Raw genomic sequence first — 6,428 nt, forward strand, 5'->3', positions numbered from 1 at the left:
GGCGGCGGCGGGGCTGCGGTGGTGGGGGACGCTGGCGCCGATGGGAGGATTTGGGGGCGCCGGTCGGATTTGGGGGCGGCGGCTGCAGTCATGTAGGACACGAGGGATTGGGGGTGGCTGCGGTCTGGAGGTAGGGCACGAGAGGTAGTAGTTCTTTTGGGCTTTTTTTGTCTCTCGCGCGCTTTTCCTCACTTGCGCGCGCTTAGGCCCAAACTGTATTTTACTCTCGCGCCAAAAGCGAACCCCGGCAGATAATGGGCCATAGTAGGCTTCTCCAGGCAGACATGGCGCTCCCAAGTGTCCCGATAGTTTGTTTGCCTTTGTTCTTCAAGTTCTACCAGCAGTTGCACCACCATGAGCTAGTTCTACCGGCAGTTACAGATGCCCCAGCAGTAAATTTGCCCTTGTTTAGATACTTCTCTCGGCAGTTAACTGCCCCGAAACAAGTGTTGTGGTGTAGTGGTACTTGGTTGAAGAGCTTACCAACTAACTCTGTTGGATCATGGGCCGAATTGAAGCACCGGTTTATCCAGAACTTCAAAGATACTTGTAAGCAGCCCATGTCAATTTGTGGATCTGGCCGCTTGTTTCCAAGAGGATGGGGAGTCCACGACCCATTGGGTAAAGCGAGTCTCAGCTATTTTGCATTCATCGGATCATATCAATGCAGATACTGCAGTGCTAATGTTGGAGGGCAATTGCCGTTTTCTGCCGCTCAAACAGAAGTTAGGAAGGCACAAACATCACTGCAATGTTATGTCAACGCTTATGGCCGCTTTGGTTAAGTACGCCGATTCAGATAATACCAAAGACCCTGACTTAGAGGAGGACAAACCGGGGAAAGGGAAAAAGAACGGCAACACCAAGGGTCAGCAGCATAATCCGGCAGGCCATGGGAACAATGGTAAGCACAAGGCCGACAACAGTTTGGACTTTGTGGCTAACACCAATGCTCAGGAGAATGGTCAGCGCCGTAAGGGCAAGCAGCCCTAGAGGGGCGGAGGTTCAGGCCCCAATTTGGAGCGCCTGTTAAATCAACCCTGTCCAAAGCATGGATCAAAGGAGAAGCCATCATCGCATCTTTTGGAAGGATTGTTATATCATGCGAGATTGCAAGAACTCCAATATGTTTCAGTATGATAATGGCCCGCCCGGCGGCTCAGGAGGTGGTTTCCACAGGCCGGGTTATGGAGGCAGCAGCTCCGGTTCAGGATTTCAGGGCAATCAAACCGGACACAGCAATCAAGGGAACCAGGGCAACTAGGGAGGTTACAACCATCAGGGGAACCACCAGCAGCAGCTGTCGGGTTATCAGAGCAATCCTAAGCAGTTAAATAGTGGGCAATATCATGTCCTCACCACTAGCTTGTGTAAGCGTGATCAGAAGCTTCACAAGAGGGCGGTGAACTCTGTTTAACTGGCGGTGCCTCAGTATTTGCGCTGGTGTGAGCAACCCATTTTGTGGAGTAGAGAGGATCACCCGCCACGGGTTGACAATCTGGGTCATCCGGAATTAGTGGTGGCCCCTCAAGTTGGGGGATATAAGTTCACTAACGTACTCATGGATGGAGGAAGTAGTATCAAAATTCTATATTATGATACCTTCCGTCGTATGGGGTTGACAGATAAGAATCTTAAACCGTCAAACACCGTTTTCCATGGTGTGGTGCCTGGTAAGTCTGCATATCCAGTGGGCAAGATAGCCTTAGAGGTGGCTTTTGGAGATGATCATGATTCAAGATCAGAAACACTGACCTTTGAGGTGGTAAAAATCAAAAGTCCATATCACGCTTTGTTCGGGCGACCGGCTTACGATAAATTCATGGCGAGGCCATGTTATGTTTATCTACATCTTAAAATGCCAGGTCATAAGGGGACCATCACAGTACTTGGGAGCAGGAAGATCACTTTGGAATGTGAGGAAGTTGATGTGGCTTACATTGAGTCGGTTTGTGCCACGGAGGAGCTGCAGTCTTACAAAGACAAGGTTGATTCGGCAGATATGACTTCTTTGAAAAAGCCAACTACGGAACACGATCCGGCGTTGAAATTTAAATCAGCCATAGATACTGAGATGGTTGATTTTGTTCCTGGTGATTCATCCAAGCAGTTCAGTATTAGCGCTAACCTGGATCCCAAATAGGAAAGCGCGCTCATCGCGTTCATCCATGAGAACCGGGACATCTTTGCATGGAAACCTTTTGACACGCCAGGTGTACCGAGGGAACTCGCAGAGAACACACTTAACATTGATCCTAAGTTTAAACCGGTCCGGCAGTTTCTCCACCGCTTCAATGAAGAAAGGCGCAAGGCTATTGGTGAAGAGGTAGCTCGGTTGTTGGCCGCATGGTTTATCTTGGAGGTCTTTCACCCGGAGTGGTTGGCTAATCCGGTGCTGGTTCTTTAAGAAAAACGGCACTTGGCGTATGTGTGTAGATTACACAGACTTGAACAAGGCTTGCCCTACAGATCCCTTTGCCCTCCCTCGTATTGATCAGATTATTGATGCTACGGCGGGTTGTGACCGTTTGTGTTTTCTGGACGCTTATTCTGGTTATCATCAGATCAAAATGGCAGTTAAAGACCAGGGGAAGACAACTTTTATAACTCCTTTTGGAGCCTTCTGCTATGTCTCCATGCCCTTTGGGCTCAAGAGTGCCCAGTCGACTTATCAACGCTGTGTTCAAAATTGTCTTCCTAAGCAGATTGGGCGCAATGTTCATGCATATGTGGATGATATTGTGATAAAATCCAGGAAGGAGGAAACATTGATAGATGATTTGAGATAAACCTTTGACAACCTCCGGGTTTACAAGATGATGCTCAATCCGGAAAAGTGTGTCTTTGGTGTCCCGGCAGGCAAACTCTTGGGTTTTCTGGTGTCAAACAGAGGCATTGAGGCTAATCCGGAAAAAAAAACTCAGCAATTACATCTTTGGCTAAACCGGCGTGTATCATTGATGTTCAATGTTTTGCCGGCCGGATTGCGGCTCTGAGCCGGTTTATCAGTCGTCTTGGGGAGAAGGCTATCCCTTTATATCAGATGTTAAAGAAAACAGATGATTTTGTCTGGAGCAAGGCGGGTGATAAAGCGTTTGAGGATCTGAAGAGGCAGTTAGCTGAACCGCCTGTGCTTGCAGCCTCGATCGATAAAGAGCTGTTATTGCTGTATGTGGCTGCTAAAGCCCGAGCTATTAACGTGGCTATTGTGGTGGAGCGCAAGGAAGCTGGAAAGGAATATCTGGTTCAACGGCCGGTTTATTATATCAGTGAGGTTCTCATTGAATCAAAGCAGAGGTATCCACATTGGCAGAAGTTGGTGTATTTTCAGGGTCATCCTATCACAGTGGTCAGTTCAGCCCCTCTGGGAGATATCATTCAAAACAGAGAAGCAACTAGCCAGATTGCTAAGTGGGATATTGAGCTTGGACCTCACGGGCTCAAATACACGCCTCGCACAACAATTAAATCCCAAGCGCTCGTTGATTTCATCACTGATTGGACAATGTTGCAGGCACCAGAGGAAAAGTTAGATAACACATATGGGACTATTCACTTTGATGGATCTAGACAGTTGGAGGGCTCGGAGGCTGGAGTCATACTAACTTCCCCACGAGGTGACAAGTTTTGTTATGTCCTCCGTTTAATGTTCCCTTATACTAACAATGCAGCTGAATACGAGGCCTTGCTCCACGGTCTTCGGATGGCAAAGGAGATGAACTTAAGTCGTGTTAAGTGCTTTGGTGACTAGTATCTGGTGGCTCAACAGGTGTCTGGCACTTGGGATTCAAAAGACCCACTCATGGCGGCATACCGACGAGAGGTAGATATGGTGGCTGGCCATTTCGAGGGTTATCAAGTTGACCATATAGACCGGCGAAAGAATGAAGTGGCGGACGCTTTAAGCCGCCTTGGTTCTCAGCGTAAACCGGTCCCACCAAATGTCTTTCTTGACGTGCTGCATAATTCGTCGGTCAAGGTACCAACAGAGGAGGAGTTGGCTATTCCTGATCCGGAGGCTCGATTGGTAGCAGCTTTGCATGTCATACCGGATTGGACAATCCCATACCTGGCTTACATGAACCAGGGCGAGTTATCGGAGGATGAAACCTCGGCCGGCAGATAATCCGGCGTTCCAAGTCGATGACCATAATCAACGGAGAGTTACATCGTTAAAGCGTCTCCGGGGCAATTTAGCGTTGTGTCTCTCCCCAAGAGGGTTGTGAGATTTTACGAGAAATCCATCAAGGGGATTGTGGTCACCACGCCGGTTCAAAGTCTTTGGTAGCTAAAGCTTTTCGCCACGGTTTTTATTGGTTAACAGCTCACGCTGATGCGGAGGATTTAGTCAAAAGATATGACGGTTGTCAAAAATTCGCACGCCGTGCTCATATTCCGGCTCAGGAGTTGAGGATGATTCCAATAACTTGGCCGTTTGCTACTTGGGGGCTTGATATGGTTGGACCCTTCAAGCGTTCCAAGGACAAAAAGACCCACTTATTAGTGGCAGTTGACAAGTTCACCAAATGGGTGGAAGCAGAGCCAGTCAGTAAGTGTGATGCGGCCACGACGGTTCAGTTCATCAAAAAGGTGATATCCCGGTTTGGCTTTCCACACAGTATTATAACTGATAATGGTACTAATTTGTCAAAGGGAGAGATGGAGGAATTTTGCCAACATGAGCACATCCGGCTTGATATTGCATCGGTGGCTCACCCCCAATATAATGGTCAAGCGGAGAGGGAAAATCAAGAAATTTTGAGAGATATTAAACCCCGGCTTATGGTTCCTTTGAAGTGGACACCGGGTTGCTGGGTGGAGGAATTACCTTCTGTGTTATGGAGCATCAACACCACACCTAACAGATCTAAGGGTTACACACCTTTCTTCATGGTTTATGGAGCAGAGGCGGTTCTTCCTAGTGACATCCATCATGACTCGCCCCATGTGGCAGCTTATGTTCAAGCTGATAATGAGAAGGCACGTCAGGATTCACTGGACCTGTTAGATGAGGAGCGTGATCTTGCAGCAGCACGTTCGGTGATTTATCAACAAGATCTCCGACGTTATCACAGCCGCCGGGTTAAGACCAGAACTTTTCAAAAGGGCGATCTGGTGCTCCACCTCATCCAGGATGACTGATATGCACAAATTATCCCCACCATGGGAAGGAGCTTTTGTGGTCAGCAAGAATCTGCACAACGGGTCATACTACGTCATTGATGTTCGAGAGCACAAAGACTCACGTAAATCGGAGGAGGAGACCAAGCGGCCGTGGAATATAGCTCTTCTTCGGCCTTACTATACTTGAGCCACAGGCTCTTCGTATGTACATATTTATGACAATGTATATATTATATAATAAACCGAAGCCTCGAATAAAGCGGGGTCTCTGTTCTTTTTACATCGTGTGTGAGCTTACAAGAGTTTCTACTGGCAAAGCGGAGTTTTATTAAACCAGCCTCTGCGGCCGCACGGATATAAAGAAAATCACTAGGGGGCTTGGTCGTATCTGAACCATAGCTACACCTCTTGATCGGTTTGAAACCACAAAGGGATATCACTAGGGGGCTTGGTTGTTGTCACACCATAGCCACACCTCCTGATTGGTTTAACACCACAAAGGGATATCACTAGGGGGCTTGGTTGTTGTCACACCATAGCTACACCTTTTGATAGGCGTTAAGCCAAAAGGAAATTATGTGGAGCCAAAGAGAGTCTGTTGCATTAAGCATAGCTCAAACATAGGTAACCACCGAGCACAGCTCACATATTACCTGGGGGCTCTTTGCTTCTCAAAGAACAATGAGTTTTGAACCCTTGTAATAGGCTATCAAGCCAGGCTTGGAAGCCAGGTGTCTTCACCTAAAACCCCGGGTTATCCTGCCTCTTTAAGTAAGTCACTCCATCCAGGTAAACCTGGTATGACCCATCGAACGTTTGACAAGTCAATCCCATGGACCCTGAACTTGTCACGGTTAAATCGGTGATTGGTTAAAGATTAAGGTCCATCTTAAAAAGGCTTTGTAAAATGGTTTAACTCAGTGGCCTGGCAGCCCATGAAAACCCTCGATTTAGGGCCTGGCAGCCCATGAAAAGCCTTGCATATTTCTTTTAGTTTTGCTATTTTTATGATAAGGGATTTATAAACATTTTTTCCTGACAGACCGGTGTTCATTCCAACCCGGCTTGACTTTCAACGCTTAGTTGTCAGTACATGATCAGATTCTAAACCAGTAGCAAACTGCTCCGGTCTGGTTTTGACTAGATGTCACCATTCTTATACAAACAAATCAACGGCTTTTTAGCCCAATATGATTTCTACATGCAACGGTAAGAGAGCCAGGAGTTATCAATGCTCCCGATTGGTGTTTTCACCTTTACCATACAAGCAGTTGGTCAGCCAACGAGGTATGTTGCAGATATTA

The sequence above is a fragment of the Triticum dicoccoides genome, chromosome 1A (genome assembly GCF_002162155.2).
Source record: "Triticum dicoccoides isolate Atlit2015 ecotype Zavitan chromosome 1A, WEW_v2.0, whole genome shotgun sequence".
Classification (NCBI taxonomy): Eukaryota; Viridiplantae; Streptophyta; class Magnoliopsida; order Poales; family Poaceae; genus Triticum; species Triticum dicoccoides.